Here is a 21,029-nt window from a genome sequence, read left to right on the forward strand (position 1 = left end):
AGTATGTAGATGGGTTTACACCTAGAGCATCTAATGGCCCTATAGAGATCCTACCATTGCTTGGTCATGGGCAAAATGGGATAAGAAAGACAAGTATGCATATCACTTGATCAAGTAGAATGTTCAAGATGTCATGCTTAGACAACTGAACACGGTTCACCACATCATGGGATGCTATTTGTAGTAGTTCCTAAGGTTATTTAGGCTTAGAGCCCTATGCAGTTGGTGGTGCCTTTTGTATGGTGAGGTATTTAGAACCTTGCAAGGCCTTGTTTGAAGGTCCAACTTGGTTTTGGAAGCCCCTCGTCAGTTGCTATCAAGTGTCCTTGTGCATCCAGTCGGCCTTGGTACCCATGGGTGAGGTTGGTTGGCCCTTGTTAGGCCCTTCAAAGAAGGTTTTGTGGGCCCCCTTTGTAGCCCATAGGTCTAAGATTTCTAAGGCTTTTTTCAAGTTTTTTTTTCTAGTCCAATTTGTGTTTGGAGAAATGTCTTGGTGATCTAGTGCATGGCACCTTTTAGGTTTTTTTTCTTTTCCATTGCTCCCTTCCTTTTAATCGACTATTTTTTTGCTTGGTTTTTTAGAGAAAGAGTCTTGGTGGTGACCTTTGGTCTAGCCAGAGGGGATCTCATGGTAGCAAGCTCAAATCCTCAAGTTTTTGGGTTCTTGTTTCTCCAGCAAACAAGCAACAGGTGAAACAAGTGGTTCTAACACTAGAAAAATAGTGGGTCTCACTCCCACATGTGTGATTAGATTAGGTGAGCCTAGCACTAGAAGGTGACGACATCCAAGAGGTTACCATCTATGGGAGAGCTATATTCCTCCTCCAATTGAGCTCCCCCAACACCACCCTAGCACTTTTTCAAGGCTCAATATTCATCCATATCCCATCCCCTCTATCTCTGCTGGCTTGCAACCTGTTAGCCCCCAAGTTAGGTAAACATGGAGCCAGGTGTGGTCACCGACTGCCAACCTTGGATGGAAGAGGTGGTCTCAATCGAGCACTAGTTTTGTAGTGGAGGTGCAGAGGATCGCATAGTGTGCTTTTGGTATATGTGCTTGGCTTTGATAGGTATGATACTCTGCATAGACCTTAAATTAAGTAGGTTTAAGGCTTGTGTAAAGTATCATATGCATGGTTGGGAATGCAAATTTCCTTGTCTTAAAATGTGCATCATGTATGAGTGTTGAAAAATATGCATCAGTGTGTTTTTGGAATATGTGCATGGCTTTTAAAAGTGCTATCTAATTTTGCCAATGAAACTACCTTGGAAGACCTACTTCAAAGGGGTTTTGTTGGCGAAAGTACCTTGGATGGCTTGCTTCAATGAGGTTTCTTTGGAGAAACCCTTTCATGAAGATAGGTTGAGAGAGGGTTTTCAAAGAAGGATCATAAGGGAATTTTCATAGAGAAATCTACTCTACATGTGGGTTTCTTCAAAAGCCATTCCATTATGTTATACACCATCCCCAAACATTCATGTAAAGGTTTGTCTATAAAATAGGCATTCCTATAATACTTTGCATATTTCTAAGTGAAAATATGTTTTCTTCCGATCCATTTTTGCCATATTTACATAGTTGGAAGCTCTTTTTTCCCCCTTTGCTTGAAAGATTTTGCTCGAAAAAAGGAAGTAACTAAAGCATGTAAATATAAAAGCATGATAAACATAATAAAGATACTAATATATTTAAATATACTAATTATTTTAAATATACTTTAACATATTTAAATAAATAAATATATTATTATTACCTTTAAATAAATACAAATAAGTATTTTAAATATATTTTAAATATTTAAAGTAAATAAAATATTTAAATATATTTTAAGATATTTAAAAATATTTTATTAAGTTAAATTTACTAAAATGTACTTAAATATTTGATTTATTAAAATTAAAAATAGTAAATATAGTAGACTATTTAAAGATATTAAAGTTTACTTAAAATATTTAGGTTTTAAAAAAATTCTTTAAACATTTTAGTATCATTTAAAATTTAGTATGTTTTAATGTAATGAAATAATTTAGATCTTCTATTTAAGTACATGCGTACATATTTATTTATATATTGATATTTAATATCTAAATATCTATTGAAATATTTAGAGATTAGGTATATTAGAGATTGAAATATCTATTTTCTTAAAATAAAATATTATTTTTAAAATATATTTTAATAACTTAAATAAATTAAATATCTAGTTTATAAAAATATTCAATCATAAATTTACTAAAGTATTTAAACATTTAAAGTTTATTTAAGATATTTAAAAATTAAAAAAATATTTACATATTTAAGGATGATTGAAATATTTTGTGTGTTTCAATTGAACGAATTAATTTAAGTATTTAATTTCATTATATACGTACATATTAAAACATGTAGTCGTATTATATTATTAAATTTGGATTTGTGTGTGTGTGTGTGTGTGTGTACTTCAAATAAACAAACATTAATATGTGTGTCTAGATAAATTTTTACCATTGTTCAACATATTGCCTATAAAATGTTCAAATATTTAAAGAAAGTCTCTTATACAAGTGAACATAGTTAATCTCTCTCTCTCTCTCTCTCTCTCTCTCTCTCTCTCTCTTCTCTCTCTCTCTCTCTCTCTCTCTCTCTCTCTCTCTCTATCTCTCTCTCATTTGATTGTTGGCATTTGGATTGGTCTGATCTAGGCTCTCATGCTCAGTGGAGGAGCTTGAAAGGCAAAGATCGGTTTTAAAACCAATTTGAGCCTCTACAGCTTAGTGGAGTGCGAAAGGCTAAGTTCACTTTTAAAACCGCTATTAGTCTCTTCGACTTTCTTGCTCCATGAAGGACAAGACCCTAGGAGCAGTTTTCAATCTTAACTTAGCATTGCATGCTCTCCTCCACAAAGGGGATAATAAGGATCGATTGGTTTTAAAACTGATCTTAAGCTCGCTAATGCAGATAAATTATTAAAATAGATCTCATTCTTACTTCAAGCTTGATGATACTAAGATCGGTTTTAAAACCAATCTTATGATTTCATGCTTGGTGGAGGATAAGACGCTATGATCGGTTTTAAAACCGATCTTAGCCTAGGCAAAGGATGAGAGGCTAAGATCAATTTAAAAACCGATCTTAGGATTTCATACGCTCGATGGAGGATGAGACTCTAAGATCGAGATACCTTGATCTTAGAGTCTCATCCTCCATCGAGCGTATGAAATCCTAAGATCGGTTTTAAAACTAATCTTAGCCTCTCATTGTCCCTCCCTGAGAATAAGACGTTAAGATCAGGTTTAGGCTCTCATGTCGATCGCTGTTAAAACTGATCTTAGCCTCTTATGAAAGATGTAGTGCAAAAGGCTAAGAACGATTTTAGAACTTATCTTAGTCTATTGAACTTTCATGCTCCATGGAGGACAAGAGACTCAGATCAATTTTAAAACAAATCTTGCTGACAAGCTAGGATCGGTTTTAAATCTGATCTTCGTTTCTCATCCTTCTAAAGGATGATCAGTTTTAAAACCGATCTTAACCTCAAGTACTTGGTGGAGCATGAAAGAATATAGACTTTGACCTGGCCCGACAAGCTATGAATGACTTGAGATCTGGTTGTGTTGGAGCATTGCTCCATGGGGATCGATGCCCATGTCTCTGTGATGAATGCACATTCTATAGGCCACCTGGATCCTCATTGTGTGTTGCAAGGGAGGGCATGTTTTGCACACATATTAATGTTTGTTTATTTGAAGTAGACACACACACACAAATCAAAATTTAATAATATAATACTACTACATGTTTTAATATGTATGTATATAATGAAATTAAATACTTGAATTATTTTGTTACATTAAAACACACAAAATATTTCAATCATCCTTAAATATGTAAATATTAAAAAAATTAAATATCTACATAAACTTTAAATCTTTAAATACTATAGTATATTTATGATTGAATATTTTTATAAATTAAATATTTAATATATTTAAGTTATTAAATTATATTTAAAAAATTGTATTACATTTAAAGAGAAAATAGATATTTCAATTACTAATATACCTATTCTCTAAATATTTCAATAGATATTTAGATATTAAATATAAATATATAAATAAATATGTATGTATATACTTAAATAGAATATCTAAATTATTTCGTTACATTAAAACATACTAAATTTTAAATGGTACTAAAATGTTTGATGAATTTTTTTTAAAACTAAATATTTTAAATAAACTCTAAATCTTTAAATAGTCTACTATATTTACTATTTTGATTTTAATGAATCAAATATTTAAAATATTTAAAATACTTATTTGTATTTATTTAAAGGTAATAATATATATATTTTTATTTATTTAAATATGTCAATGTATATTTAAAATATTAAGTATATTTAAATATATTAGTATCTTTAACATGTTTATTATGCTTTTATATTTACATGTTTTATTTACTTAAATTAGAATACATTATATATATACTAAAGTTTTAAATATTTAAAGTATGTTTAGAATACTTATTTGTATTTATTTAAACGTATTTATATGTATATTTATTTAAATATACTAAAGTATAGTGAAAATATTTAGTATATTTAAAATATATTTATATATTTTAGTATCTCTAACATTTTTATTATGTTTAAATATAGTACAATAGATTTAAATATCTATCTATATTTTACCATTTACTAAATACTTTTATTATTTACTATTTGTTTAAAATCGATCTTCTTGCCATTAATCTTCTCATGACAAAGAGAGAGAGAGAGAGAGAGAGAGAGAGAGAGAGAGAGAGAGAGAGAGAGAGAGAGAGAGGAGAGGGAGAGGGAGAGGGGGGGAGAGAGAGAGAGAGAGAGAGAGAGAGAGAGAGAGAGAGAGAGAGAGAGAGACTTAGAGAGAGACTGAGAAGATCGGTTTTGAAACCGATCTTCTTGCCCTTTATCTTCTCTCTTGGATAGATAGAGAGGGAGAGAGAGAGAGAGAGAGGGAGAGAGAGAGAGAGAGAGAGAGAGAGAGAGAGAGAGAGAGAGAGATTGAGAAGATCGGTTTTGAAACCGATCTTCTTGCCCTTTATCTTCTCTCTTGGATAAATACATAGATAGAGAGAGAGAGAGAGAGAGAGAGAGAGAGAGAGAGAGAGAGAGAGAGAGAGAGAGAGACTGAGAAGATCGGTTTTGAAACCAATCTTCTTGCCCTTTATCTTCTCTATTGGAGAGAGAGAGAGAGAGAGAGAGAGAGAGAGAGAGAGAGAGAGAGAGAGAGAGAGAGAGAGAGAGAGAGAGAGAGAGAGGGAGGGAGGGACGGAGGGAGGGAGGGGGAGGGGGAGAGCCCTTCTTGCCCTGAGAGAGAGAGAGAGAGAGAGAGAGAGGAGGGGGGGGGTTTTACCTTGGCTTTTCACCCTTTGTCAAGATCGGTTTTAAAACTAATCTTGGTCATGGATGATAGGCTAAGGCCCCTTCGTTCTTAAAGGTATCATAATAGAATGCTATGGCATTTTCTATGGGAATGTCTTGATAGCCTAAATGATGAGAAGGTTAGTTTTAAAACTGATCTTCCTACACCTAAGAAGATCAATTTTATAACCGATCTTCTTGCCCCTCGCCAGAGAGAGAGAGAGAGAGAGAGAGAGAGAGAGAGAGAGAGAGAGAGAGAGAGAGATGAATGGCTAAGGCTCCTCATCCTTAAGAAGATCGATTTTAAAACCAATCTTTGTACCCTTCATCTAAGGAGTTGGAGGTTGGAGGTTGAGGTTGGAGCTAAAATTGCTTGTGGTGACGTGTAGGAAAGTAGCTAAGCCAAAGAAACACCAAAATTTTAGAGGTTCCAAAGTTGAAAAAGTAGGCCAAATTGACCAAAATTTTAGGAAAAGCATTGTTTTTTGTGAATTTTTGTGTAGGCTTGCAATAGCCTTGTAGTGATGGAAGAGGAAGTTGAGAAAACAGCTCTAAAGTTGTTAAGATTGGCTTTGAGTGTGGGAACCACTTTAGTGGAGATGTACACGAAATGTGGGAGAATTGATGAATTGTAACATCATAATGTGCTTATATCGAGTATGATGATATTGGGGTATGTCAAACAAGAAGAAAGGGAGGAAGCTTTTGGGTGTTATGTGCAAATACAGAGTCTCCAACAAGTAGCGTTACCTTTGTTGCTATCTTGAAAGCATGTGCCAACACATCACCAAGGAGCTTTATCTTTGTTGCCATCTTAAAAGCATGTGGCAACACAACTCTCATGTTGAGACCATAAGAACATGAGCTTCCAAAGCAAACACCAAGTTCCGAGAGACCAATCGGTGACCTCCACGTCTTCAAGAACTAATCTCCAGATTCAAGAGGAATCTATTGATTCCTGCCGAGAATCTGCAGTTGGTTGTATGTCGTCCATTCAAGTTTTGGACTTGCCTCCATATTCGGTACACTCTCAGGATGAGGTCCACCCCACCTGCACCTTCGTTTATTGCATTTCAAACAAGGATTGGAGTGATACGGGCTGTCTGCCAACGGTGGTGCAAGACTCGTCGGCTGGACCTCCCCGTAGTTTCTCAAGAAATTCGAGTTCAGGTTTGGTACTTTTCTGATGCTGGGCAGACGCTTCGATATCAAATTTTCGGCTTCTGGTGATTATGTTGTTCCTGCTTGCAGATAGAGAGCCAGGATTACGTACAGAACGCTCGTGGCAGGAGTACTTGACGTATTCCTGGTGGGACAGCAGAAAAAACAAAGTAAGTGACCAGTGGGACTGGAGCTAAAGGTTTGCACAGCTGGAGCAATATGGAATGTTTGAGATGATGGTCCTAAATTAGAATGGTTGGTTAGTCTGACTAGTCTGTGGGGGCTTTCAACAGACAAACCCAAAGGCTGCCGATTTCAAGCTTAGAGGTACTAAAGAGTTGCTATGGATAGGTGGCTTCTATAATGCAGACATGTTTGTCAAAAAGAATGCTCATAAGGAAGAAGGCCAGGGAATTAATAACGGTGAGGTTTCTTGTTGGCATGCAAACCAAGAAGAGGCCTCTTCTTGCTTAGGCTCTGGAGACCCTAGTTTGGTCAAAGAACTAGCTCAGTCCGGCCACATTTGCAAAGGTAACTTTAATTATGTCCAAGAGGGCAACGGTTTTGAGAAGCTCAGCTTAGAGGAGACACTTGATATTTTGGATGAGGTGGCTGACCTGCCTTCGGTTGGAAATTTGATCCGTATCTTGCAGAAGTGCAGGAAACAGAAAAACTTATCATATGCCAAGCGTGTGCACACCCACATTTGCAATAGGGGGCTTGAAGCTCATAAAGTCATTGGGAACTACACTGTGCCAATGTATGTGGACTGTGGATGTTTGTCTGAAGGTCAGCAGGTTTTCAGCAGATTGGTTTTTCGGAATGAACATTCATGGACTTCTCTTATAGCAGGATACGCCCAATGTGGGCAAACGCAGCATGCTTTCAACCTGTACCAGAAAATGAAAGAGGATAACATACGTCCTAGCAGGTATACTATTATGGCCCTGCTTAAAGCTTGTGCTAGGCAGAAAGATGTGGAAAGAGGCCAAGAATTTCATGCTGAGATCACACAAAATTTTGTAAGTGATATTTTAGTAGGCAACACTTTGGTTGACATGTATGCCAAATTTGGTTCACTTGTAGATGCAAGGGAAGTATTTGACAAGCTGTCAGGTCGAGATGTTGTGTCATGGACTGCACTTATTGCAGGATATGCTGAGCATGGACCTGCCGAGGAAGCGCTGAAATGCCTTGAAGAGATGCAACTGGAGGGTATCTCTCCAGATGCTTTCACCTACGTTGGTGTCTTGAAGGCTTGTGGCAGCATTGGAACCATATGCAAGGGCCGGGAAATACATGCTGAGATCACACAAATGGGACTTGAAAGAGATCTTTTTGTTGGCAACACTCTAACAGACATGTACGCCAAATGTGGCTCACTTTCAGAAGCACAGGAAGTCTTTGACAAGCTGCCAGTCCGAGATGTTGTGTCCTGGGCTGTAATAATTGCAGGATATACTGAACATGGATCTGGTCAGGAAGCGCTGGAATGTTTTGAACAGATGCAACAGGTGGGTGTTTCCCCTAGTGGTGTTACATTTTTTTGGGCCTTGAAAGCTTGCGGTGGCATAGGAGCCATACAGAAGGGCCGAGAAATACACACACACATCAAACAAAAGGGACTTGAAAGAGACCTTCTTGTTGGCAGCACTTTGGTTGACATGTATGCCAAGTGTGGTTCACTTTTAGAGGCACGGAAAGTCTTTGATAAGCTGCCAGTCCAGGATGTTGTGTCGTGGACCACACTAATAGCAGGATATGCAGAACAGGGCCCTGCTCAGGAAGCACTGAATTGTTTTGAACAGATGCAACTGGAGGGCATTTCTCCAAATACTGTCACGTATATCTGTGTCTTAAAAGCTTGTGGTAGCACAAGAGCTATAGGCAAGGGCCAAGAAATATATGCTGAGATCACACGAAAAGGATTTGAAAGAGATCTTTTTGTTGGCAATTCTGTGGTTGACATGTATGCCAAATGTGGCTTACTTTCAGAGGCTCGGGAAGTTTTTGACAAGCTATCAGTTCGAGATGATGTGTCATGGGCCGCACTAATTGCAGGTTATGCTGAACACGGGCCTGTTCAGGAAGCACTGAAATGCTTTGAGGAGATGCATCTGGAAGGCATCTCTGCGAATATTGTCACGTCAGTTTGTGCTTTGAAGGCTTGTGGCAGCATAGGAGCTATAGGCAAGGGACGAGAAATACATGCTGAGATTGTACAGAAGGTATTTGAAAGAGATTCTTTTGTTAGCAACACTTTGATTGACATGTATGCCAAATGCGGTGCTCTTTCAGAGGCACATGAAGTCTTTGACAAGCTGACAGCTAGAGATGTTGTTGGGTGGAGTGCAATGATAAATGGATATGGCATGAACCATGAGGGAAGCATGGTTGTAAAATGTTTTAAGGACATGCTACAAGAAGGTGTGAAGCCAGATTTGGTTACATTTACATGTCTTCTTACTGCATGCACCCATACCAACCTGGTATTTAAGGGCCATGAGTACTTCACAGTGATGAGAGAAGTATATGGTCTTACACCAACAGCAGACCATTACACTTGCATGGTTGATCTTCTTGCACAATCAGGATATTTGTGTGAGGCAGAGGAATTTTACGAAACTATCCAGTGTCCTCCATTCGAAGAAACATGGACAGCTCTTCTTAGGGCCTGCAAAACTCATGGAGATGCAGAAGTAGGACTGAGATGTTTTAAGCATCTTGTTAAGACGAATCCAGAATCTTCTTCTCCCTATGTGCTCATGGCAAACATCTATGCTAGTGCTGGCAGGTGGGCTGATGCATACGAAGTAGAGGAGCTGAGGAAACATGCAGGGACAAATTGCTTTGATAGATGTGAACAAGGAGGTGCATGAGTTTGTGGTTGGGTAACAAGGAAGGTAATTCATGTATCAAGGAAGGTAAGTCATGCATTCGCCAAATCTAGATTTGCTCCTCAGACGTGGGCCATATGAGAAGGAAGCTGCATCAGACGAGCATGCAGATGAATTGGCCATAGATTTGGGGTGCATGAGAAACAAGGAAGTTATCAGTCTTGAATTCATATATCAAGGAGAACATGCATGCACCAAATCTAGATGTGCTCCTCAGACTCCGGTCATATGAGAAGGAAGCTGCATTAGATGAGCATGCAGATGAATTGGCCATAGATTTTGGACTTCACAACATGCCATGAGGGCAATGCTGCAGGTGACTTAAAATATATATTTTAAGGATGGGCAAGGGCTGCCAGAATGCAAGCCATGCATTAAGCGATTTAAGGAATATAAAAGCAAGATGCAATAAAATCATGTGTGAAGAAAGCTATCAATCAACTCAAGTGGCTGGAAGCTGAAGTTGATGCACTTCACCAAATAAAAGCTCTGTGGAAGCTGCACTATCATTGACTATTCTTTTTAAGACATTGTTGTAACCCATAATTAGATATGGCATGTGTATTGGTCACTCAACCAATATAACTCTTTATAAACACATTCAAAAATGTGTGGCTTTATGTGATTACTTTATTACCAAGATACTTTAATTTTTTTCTCCGAGCAAAGGAACCTTCTATTGGAAGCTTTAATACAAATTCAGCAATCCATGAGTCCCTGAAATGAAGAAGCTGCTGGCTGTCCTGTAGCATGCACCTCGGGGTGGGGTATACAACCAGCAGATCCTGAAAAGATAAAAGATGAGTGTGGCCAAGCCTTGAAGAAGCACTCATGCCTTTCAGCAGTCTTCCTAGAACCCTCGAAACCTTGCTCCTAGATGGTATACATGGTATAGATGATATCATGCTGCCACGGGTTGAGTTTGCAAACGCATGGGCATCATGTGTGTGTGGGGATGTAGCTGTGTGGGTGTGTGTTCATGCGTAGGTGGGTGTGTGTGCTTGCATGCATGCATGGGTGTGGGGTTTGTGTGTAAGCGCACACATGCATGCACATGCATGCAATTCATGTGCATGTGTATGCCAACACGTATGTATGTATGCATGCATCATCCATCCACACACACACACTCTCTTGGGGTAGTTGCTCTATATAACATCTAAAACAGTAGGTTCGTTAATGCAAGGAATGTTTTGAGTCCTTTTAGCTATTTACAAACATGAGGGGGTTCTTAAAAATATTACTTGTCTAATATAATTATGGTATGTACATTCACATAGGGGACTTTTAAAGTCGAAATATAACATGTATACATATCGATTAAGTGTATTTAGATGCCATCCTAGGTTACACACACACGTGCGCACGCGCTCACGCACCCAAACGTACACACATTTATTATGTCATCGTTATGAAGTCTATTTGCTTGCATATAGACATCTTATGAAGATACTCGAATGAGTCCATGGAGTTCTTTTAAAGAATGGGTCGGTGGAAACTTATACCCCAATGAGTTGATTGGTGATTTAAAGATACCCTAATGTATATGTTGGAATTTTCTCTTTGGGGTGTTGACCCACGAGCTCTAATATATGTGGTTTGCAAGACATTTCATCTCTCTGTTTTCTTTTCTCCACCGCAAATGTATTGAAGAACACCCACTTGGAGCCTCCGGGAAAGGATAAGGTGGACGGGTGGAGATAGCGTACGCATCAACGTCAGCCTACTTTCAGTAATAGCGATGCAACGCCGAAATTCTACCTTGCCTATTAAGTGGGGTACAAAGCACCTTCTCTCGCTCGTCCCTTGTTTTGGAGTCTCTACAGTAGGTGCATTGAAGACACTTGCATTCGGAACCTGGAGAACTAGGATATGGTGGTTGGGAGGGGATTGCATCTTCCACAACTGCAACCCTCTTCCGTCACGGATGATGCAACATTGTACAGCTAAAGCCGTAGGAATGATGGGTTGGTTTTGCAAAAACTAGAACTCTACCTTTATACAAGACTTTGAAAATTTAAGGACTTCCCACATCATAAGGAGAATCTAAGGAAGGAGGCCTTTCTGATGCAACTAATTAGAGCACCAAAATTTTTTGTTACTTTTTCTTGTGCAGAACTAAGGTGGGACCCACTACATACATATCTTCAAAAGACCTACAACAAAAACAAAGAAGAGACAACTCAAAGCAAACAAATCAACTACTAAGACGATTGATAAGGAAAAATCCTTTTGTTTATGCAAGATATTGCACACATAAGCTATAAAACTTGGTATCTTTAATTCTAAAAGAGAATGACATGACAGAGAAAGTGACTGGTTACTTCTTCGTTGCTGAATTCCAAAATAGAGGGAGTTAACATGAGCATGAAATGAAAATGGATTTATGTGGGTAAGAGACACTCCTGTAGACAATTATAATACAAATGAAGAGGCTGCCTTTAGACTAGAATGCAAGATTAGATGCCATCAACAAAGCACAAACACTAGAAAAAAAATAAACAATATCATCTCACAAACTTACCGTTTCATAAAAGAATTTGAAAGTAGTAAAAATATGGACATGAGACACGGCACAGGGTCCATTAGAACCCAATCCTCCTTGCAAATGTCAAGGGTAGTGTTTTATTATTAATTTAATGAAGTGCAAAGATTTGAAATTGAAGCCTAATAAATACATAAATAAGGCTATGTTCACAAGAGCTCATAACTCATCCTTGGTTGCAACCTATATAATATTCTGACATGGACTACAATCATATGAATTATGATCCTTCAATCTTGCATCAAACTTATCTATCTTTACTGTTGATTCTGAATTTTCTATCACATTAAGAATATGCGTCAACAAAGAGAAATGTTGAAAGAATGTCGAGTGAAGTAAGTATATCTAGGGCAAGAAAAGTAATTAAAAATATTTGTACTATTTTATATAAATAATTATAAACACATAATGTGTGGGTGGGGAGGCGGCACGCTTCCTTCCCCAAAGAATTATAATCTGAGGAAACGGGCCCTTCCCCATGCATCGATGTTGAGAACATCGAGAATATTAGCATCGAGTAGCATCGTGATTAAGTCTCTTTAATGGATAAGAGGCCGATGTATTACCTCAATGTCAATAGTTGTAATCTGTATTGCAACTCAAGAAATATATAGTCACATAGATCTCTTCCACTTTCTACAAAAATGAAAAAATACATTCAAAATGGAAGGCATGTCAGAGATATGAACTATCAATAGAGATATGCACTAATAACAAAGATCCTCAACATGAGTCTTTGTCAATACATGTAGAATCCTACTTGGTCTATTTTTATTCACTTTTGAAAAATCTTTTGTTCTCCTAAAAATTGTTGCTTGATAGTTGTTGTGGTGTATTTATCATACAAGTTCATAAAACAAATTGTAAGATATTTCTTTGGACTACCTGTACATATCGATTGATACTATAACCACCAAAATCGCAAAATATCGAATATACAAATCGAAGTTATGATTGATCACATATAGGATATCCTACTTACCTGATTGACCTGATCGACATGATGCTCACAGCCTTCCTCCAAGAGGGCATATCTACGTGGATAACCTTTGTGCCATAATTATTCTCTGAGGATTAAAGAAATTATAAACCTTGAAATGGGTTGTCCAGTTGCTTAACCATGCTTCAATCATTACCACTAAAGATTTCAGTAGTAAAAGCTAGAGACTCGGATAAATCAAGTCATTTCCCAAGGTTGGATAATTCTTGTTGTTCCCCATTTGTATTAATACACACAAATCTTCGTACTTTTCTTTGAGTGTTGTGACCTTAAGATTAGCAGTTGGATCAATATAATAATATTTGTCTTTGATAACATTCTCCCCATTGGGGACTGAACTTTGCTACAAATAGCCCCGCCTCAACTCCTCTATTGCACAACCACCTAGAAGCTCCACCTCATTTCTAGGTAACCTCTCTACCTTGCTTAAGGGTAGATGTAGCCTCAACCATTTCTGACTTCATCAGACACGATTCCGATGAGCGATGGGGTATGCGTTGGAACATGCACATCCATGGCCATATTTTGAATCATTCTGCATCCATCAGTGGAATTTAATGCTCCAGGTGGCGACATGATCTTCGTTTTGTCTTGCTCACAGACCTCTTCTTCCTTCCTCTGTTACCATATGCCTACGGAAGCCCTAGGATTTGCCATTGGATTCATATGGAAGCTCCAAGAATCGCTCCGTTACTATAGGCCTTCCAGTGGACAGAGACGCTCTAGGAATCGCTCCGTGCTTTATCGTATGCCCTCCAATGGACAAAGATGCTCCAAGGTTCGCTCCGTGCCAAAGAGAGAAGCCCACAAAGTTGCCTATATGCAACAGCCTAGTACATGAACGTAAGACAGATATGTCTAGCTGAAATAGTGGGAAAATAGTTATATGTGCACCCTAGCAACTACATATCAGTGAGGACATACTCAGAGAGATTTCATTCAACCAAGTGGGATTAAGCCTTTCCACAATGGGATTACTGTCGACCGTAAGTGCGATTTCGCCATGCTTCTGGATCATCCAAAAGCGATCTTACTTATGTTTGATTGCCTATACTTGCTTGGATATAACTACTTACATTCAACCTATATATATATGTAGATATATCTGAATATTTATGCTTCTATATATAGATCTATATATCCATGTACATCTCTCTCTCTCTCTCTCTCTTTATATATATATATATATGTATGTATATATCCCTATGCAAAAGTACATATATGCTTTGGCATATGTATCTATATATATATATATATATCTAAATATACATGTCCTTAGGCATGTATATAGGTATGCATATATGTGACATTGAGTTATATATATATAGCATATGTATATAGACATGTAGGAATATATACATATCCTTGGCCATTTAGATCATTATGCATATTTGTATCATAGATGTATATGTATATATATCAATGATCCATATCTCCCCGAGCACATGTGTGTGTCTGTGTGTGTGTAGACATTAACAACACCCCTTTCATAGTGAAAAGTAGACAAATTTGGAGTGCAAAAAGAGAAATGTATTAATAGAAGTACTTTGCAAAAAATATCCATAGAAAGGAATACACATCATTAAAGGAAGAACAATTTTTTTTCCCAAAAGAGATAAAGCGAGTGGTAATGCTTTGAAAAGTCATTGGCACCATCACTTTTATTGAAGAGGGGGATCTGCCTACCTGCCACCATCCAACAAGAAAAACATGGTAAGAACCAGTTTAAAACTTAGTTGGGAAGACAAGTGTCATAAACAGCGCTCCCTTGCTATCGGTGTCACAATAAAACCGAGAACTTGACAACAAACTTGCAAAGCTTAATGTAGAATAGTGAGACTAGGTTAAATTGTCATAACATGAAATTAAGGGGAGGTTATGGAATAAATGAAATAAACTTGGAAACATTAAGCTATTAACAAGCACCAAAAAATTTGTGGAGAAAATCCCAATTTTTGCTAGTGGGATTATAAACACGTAAGCTTAAACTTATGTTGAATACAAGAATTAACATTAAAAGGCATTGGAGGGGAAAAAGGAGGGGAGAAGATGCAAGAAAGTTGAAAAAGGAGTTAGGGGGTTTTAAGAAGCATAGTAAAAAGAAGGTAATAGAGAAAAAATGAATAAGAAGAATTAATAACAAAGAAATAAATAAGGAGGAATGAAGGGAGGGGGAAAGAGGTAATAAGGAGAGGGGGGGAAAAGAAAGGGTAATAAAAGAGGGGGGGGTGTAGGGGGAAGTACTGAGAAAATAAAGACTATAGCTTAAGGGGGAAAGGTTAGAGAATGAGGGACTTGAAAAGAACAGGGAAGAGATAAAGTAATGAATTTTTTTGGGGGGGAATATAAGTTAAAGTACTTAATATTTAGAGGAGGGATCATAAAGGGGTAACAAATATTAAATGGAAGAATATAACGTGAAGTAAATAAAGCAAAAAAAGGGGGATCCCAAGGCATAAGAGGTTTTAGAGAGGGGGGAAAAAAGAAAGAAAAGAGGGAATAGAGGAGAGGGGTTTGGTTTTAACTAGTAAGGAGAGAGGGGGGGGGGGTTTAAGAGATAAATAAAGGACGTGAAATGAGAGGAGGGAAAAAAACCTATAAGAAAGGCGTGGAGGGTGATAGCGACCTGAGAGTCCATCAAGAGGTTTGGAGAGATGGCCAGATTTCAAAAATCGTATGCATAGTGTCTTGTTTACAGCGGGTGGGAGCAGCGAAGTGTGGAGGCGTGGTAGTCTAGTGTAGTGGCGAGAACAGTGGTTGCAGCAATCGCCTTTAGTTGTAGGGGACTTAGAGCAGGGATAAGATAGTCAGGGAGTATGTAGGAGACAAAGAAGTAAACGTGAAGTGTGTGTACCCGCCTTTGCCCCAGTAGAGTACATCACACAAGGTGAGACAATAGGTCATCACCAAGTGTGATGACCTACTGTCTACCCGAAAAGGGAAAGAAGTGTGTAAATTAAGTTTAAGATGTGGAAGGGAGTTTGAGGCAATGTAGTTGTGAATAATTTTAGTGATTTTGTGGGGAAGGAAGTCATTTTCCTTGCAAATGTCAATAAGTAAAGATAAATGAAAAAAGGCATCAAATTCATTAGAACATGAGTAAAGGATGAGTAAAGGATAGGGAGAATGAAGGTTAGGTAGACTTTGTAAGATGATGAAAAAGGTCGGTTGCTATGGCAGCAAATAAGGGAGATGGTGGGAAAATTGAGGAGTTTTTTCTTCCAAACAGATGTGGAAGAAAAATCTCCAAGAAAAGGGGGGGAAATAGAGATGTGAGTGTTTAAAAAGGTACAAGAGAGTCAATGAGATTTTGGTTGGTGTTGATAAAGGAGGAGGTTAAGCTACATTTGAATGAGATGATGTGAAGACGGTAGATGGTAAGGGGGTCATCCTTATTAAGAGGTCTGGAGGGGTCGAGGAAATTGGTGATGAGGGGATTATTGATGAAGAGGATGTCATCTCGACATACCTAAAGGTAAGGAGAAAGAGAGAAAGAGAGTCGAAAAGGCCAAGACGTGCCAACTTCTTTATGAACTTGAACTCGAAAGAAGTGAGATACATGTCGTACAAACAAGAGAAGCCAATAGGGATGCCTTTGGATTGGGTCCAGCAGAGAGAGCCAACGTGGATAACACATGAATCAAGAAGAAGATGGTTGTAGCTTAGAAAAGTATCAAAGCTAAAGAGAGTTTTTACATTAGCCCTTTTTGTGAGGTGGAAACTACCAATTTTGAGAAAGAAGCCTTTGTAGCCTACTTTTGAAGCAAGTTTGCAAAAATAGGTGAGGGATTCAATAAGGCTAAAAGGTCCAAAGTGGGGAATGGCTTCGTAGTAGTTTGTTATGTTAGCAGAATATAAGGAGTGAATCTCAAGGGGTAAATTTACAAGGAATTGTAAGTTAGAATCAATGCCCCAAAGCATGTTTGTGGAAACATTGAGAAAGTTTTTATAGGTGGAATGTCATTTTTCTCCCTCTAGGGAGATGATGTGTTTTAGCTCTTTGAGCCCTAAGGCTAAGAGGTCAGTAAGTGAGGAGAAGATGCAGTTATGGGCATTGGTAAGCCAACGAAAGCTATGTTTGTGTGACTTGTAGGTGCACATGAGATAGGGTAAAGATTTGAAAGAAAAAGGAAGATTGAGGGAATCAAGAGTAGTAGCAAGGGATGAGAGAGTAGTAGAAGGGGGTTGGATGAGGGTAGAAATTCAGGGGAGTTTAACCTTTCCGGGGTTAGGGTGTGTAATAAAAATTTACAAAGAACGATGGGGGTTTGGGAGGCCTTATCTAGACCAGTGATGAAAACATGGCCAAGAAGCCAGTTAACTTCGTTAAGAAGAGTTTAATTTTCAAGAGGTGACTTTTGGATTTTAAGGAGGGCAAAGAAGGCATGGAAATCTTTCCAAAAAAGAAGGGAGAGGTTTTCTAAGAGGGGGTTAGGTTCAAAATTTAGGGAGAAACAGACATCGTGAAAGGTTTGGATGAGTGCTTGAAGAGCGAGATGTGGATCTAAGGGTGTGATAAGAATGTGATTGTGGCTATAATGAATGTGGGAGCGGAGAAAGGGATGACGAAAGATGCTTTGGTCAGAGGTAGAAACGTGAAGTTTGTTATCAAAGGATTTGAGAAAGGGTTTAAATCTTTTGAGAGAAGTGCAAAGACAAGACGAGGTGAAGTTTTCTGCTAAGAAAGTAAGTTTAGGCTTGTAGAGAAGGGCTCTAAGGGGAGGCGTATATTGCCAAACTAAAGGCAAAAGTGTCAAAGGATTGAGCAGTTTCTGAAAGGGAATTAAAATGTAAAAGTAGAGTATTTCTATAAAGGGACTTGGGAGGGATTTTAGTTAGAATTTTGTTAGCGTACAGAACATGAAAATATTTCAATTTCTTTTGAATAGGAGACAATTGTAAATGTAGTAAACCATTGTTGAGAAGATTAGTAGTGCGTACCTTGGGTGAACTAGAAGGGGCAATCTGCAAAATCGAAGAGCCGAAATAGATCAGTGCTTATCCCAATCAATGGAGTAGTGTAGATCATCATCATCAAGAGCTTTAACTTTGGGAACTGAAGCAATGGAGGACATTGGCAGGGAGTTTTTAACCAGGGAGGCTTGCAAAAGATTAATCTCAGGAGCAAGAGGGGAAGTCTTTTGAAGTTTGGGTGTATATTTGGGAGGGGAACTGTGTTTGTGTTTGAGTGAGAGGTTGGTTTTTGAAGACAAGGGAAGGGAGAGAATGCTAAGAGCAAGAGAAGGTCCGCGAAGGTTTTGAAGGAAGAGGGGAAGGTAAAGTCAACGGAGGGTGCAAGGGATTTGGCAGTTTCAATAAGAATGACTTGGAAATGATAAAAGGTGATAAGGGAAAAAATGACTTCTTTTGGTAATTGAGAGGTCTAATTGAGAAAGGCGAAGAACTTAGCTAGAAGGGAACTGAGAGGAAAGAAAATGTCCAAGTGATTAAGCATTACCATAAAACATGGTCAAGCCACAAGATGGAAGATTTACAGGAGAGATTGGTCTTCTTGATAAGGCAGGTACATTTAACATAAGGACGAAACACATTCCATCAATTTTTTACATAGTAATTGTCATCTTTGTTTGAGAAGCCAGAGTCCTATCGGTTGGAGCCTTTGGAGCAGAAAAAGACCTCCTTAGTGAGACCACACTTGGAGTGATCAACAGTTTTAAGAAAGAAAGGGATGTTGACGAAGTAATTAGAATTCAAATGTTGCTGACCATGGTGGGCATCATTTTTGCATTGTTTGACCTCTTTGGAAGAGAGGTTGCAAAGGAAGGCTAGAGACTTGATGGTGAAAGGGGCAAGGAAGTTGAGATTGTCGAGGCACCATATTTTGTGGTCAAGCAAAGGGGCTTTCATTTCGATGTGTCTGGAGGGGAGTAAAGGAAGACATGAGGCGAAATTATTTAGCTCTTTTCCTTCAAGGGGTTGAGGAGGTTGGGAGTGAGACTGGGATAGGGTCTCAAAAGAAGCTTTGTCTTCAAGGGAGAGGAGGTCAAGGTTATTGAAGGAATGAAAGGTACTACTAGGAGGAGCAAGGCCGGCGGAGATGTGGAGTGGGTAAGCACCATTGAGAATGAGTATGTCGTTGGCGAGGACGAGGATAATGGAGTGATACTCATTAAGAGCAATAGTATCACTGAGATCAATTGGATAAAGATTATTAGCAACTCATTGAATTCTTGCTAGAGTGCCATCAGTTTCAGAGCAGGAGAATTTTAGAAGTTTAACCCAATCATTGAAGGAGAGGGTTTTGATGAGTAGAGGGGAGTTTTTTGCCAAAGCATTAAGATCATGAGTCTTGATAAACAAAAAGAACTCAAACACTTGAAAGGATGAGAGTATTGCTTGAGCAGCAGGAGAGGGAGCAGGCAGTGGGTTGTTGAGAGTCTTTGCCTGCTAGAGCGAGACATCCCAAGAGTGTTTCTATAAAGGAGGGGAGAAGAGAAAAACCAAGTCAGAAAAAGGAGTCAAAAAGCCAAAAAGCAGCCTTGATGACTTAAAGGAACTATGTGCAACCAACCAGAGTTGTAGGGGAAAGTGTGTGTGTGTAGTAGACATTAACAACACCCCTTTCATAGTGAAAAGTAGACAAATTTGGAGTGAAAAAAGAGAAATCTTTTAATAGAAGTACTTTGCAAAAAATATCCACAGAAAGGAATACACATCATTAAAGGAAGAACAATTTTTTTTCCCAAAAGAGATAAAGCGAGTGGTAATGCTTTGAAAAGTCGTTGGCAGCATCACTTTTATTGAAGAGGGGGATCCGCCTACCTGCCACCATCCAACAAGAAAAACATGGTAAGAACCAGTTTAAAACTTAGTTGGGAAGACAAGTGTCATAAACACCCCTCCCTTGTTATCGGTGTCATAATAAAATTGAGAAGTTGACAACAAACTTGCAAAGCTTAATGTAGAATAGTAAGAGTAGGTTAAATTATCATAACATGAAATTAAGGGGAGGTTGTGGAATAAATCAAATAAACTTGGAAACATTAAGCTATTAACAAGCACCAAAAAATTTGTAGAGCAAATCCAAATTTTTGCTAGTGGGATTATAAACACGTAAGCTTAAACTTATGTTAAATACAAGAATTAACATTAAAAGGAATTGGGGGGGGGAAAAGGGGGGGAAGATGCAAGAAAGTTGAAAAAAGAGTCAGGGGGTTTTAAGAAGCATAGTAAAAAGACGGTAATAGAGAAAAAATGGATAAGAAGAATTAATAACAAAGAACTAAATAAGGAGGAATGAAGGGAGGGGGAAAGAGGTAACAAGGAGAGGGGGGGAAAAGAAAGGGTAATAAAAGAGAAGGGGGGGGGGGGGGTTTACTGAGAAAATAAAGACTATAGCTTAAGGAGGAAAGGTTAGGGACCTGAAAGGAACAGGGGAGAGATAAAGTAATAAATTTTTTGGGGGGGAATATAAGTTAAAGTACTTAATATTTAGAGGGGGGATCATAAAGGGGTAACAAATATTAAATGGAAGAATATAACGTGAAGTAAATAAAGCAAAAAAAGGGGGGGCCCAAGGCATAAGAGGTTTTAGAGAGGGGGGAAAAAAGAAACAAAAGAGGGGATAGAGGAGAGGGGTTTGGTTTTAACTAGTAAGGAGGGGGGGGGTGGGTTTTAGATAAATAAAGGACGTGAAATGAGAGGAGGGAAAAAAACCCATAAGAAAGGTGTGAAGGAGGGTGATAGCGATCTGAGAGTCCATCAAGAGGTTTGGAGAGATGGCCGGATTTGGAAAATTGTACGTGTAGTGTCTTGTTCGCCACAGCGAGCGAGAGCAGTGAAGTGTGGAGGCATGGCAATCTGGCGTAGTGGCGAGAACAGTGGTTGCAGCAATTGCCTTTATATGTAGGAGACTTAGAGTAGGGATAGGATAGTCAGGGAGTATGTAGGAGACAAAGAAGTAAACGGGTGGGGTAGGATAGGACAGTTAGGGAGCTAGTTCCATGAGGTAGAAGTGGGCTTTGAGGAGTGTGTTGCCAGTACAACAACGCAATGGCAAAAAGTAGGAGGAGTATGGAAGCACA

General features: G+C 38.4%; 1 pseudogene across 1 annotated transcript; it reads left to right on the forward strand.

Annotated features, from left to right (window-relative positions):
* The first annotated feature begins 6,105 nt into the window (after positions 1-6,105).
* LOC147898687 (pentatricopeptide repeat-containing protein At2g33680-like) lies at positions 6,106-10,079 on the forward strand (annotated as a pseudogene). The gene is made up of 3 exons (XR_015541604.1): positions 6,106-6,551; positions 6,633-6,712; positions 6,836-10,079. The product of XR_015541604.1 is annotated as a pentatricopeptide repeat-containing protein At2g33680-like (transcript).
* The last annotated feature ends 10,950 nt before the right edge of the window (positions 10,080-21,029 follow it).

Source organism: Dipteris shenzhenensis, chromosome 9 (genome assembly GCF_047967505.1).
Source record: "Dipteris shenzhenensis isolate YYH24624 ecotype China chromosome 9, Dip_SZ_1.0, whole genome shotgun sequence".
Lineage (NCBI taxonomy): Eukaryota > Viridiplantae > Streptophyta > Polypodiopsida > Gleicheniales > Dipteridaceae > Dipteris > Dipteris shenzhenensis.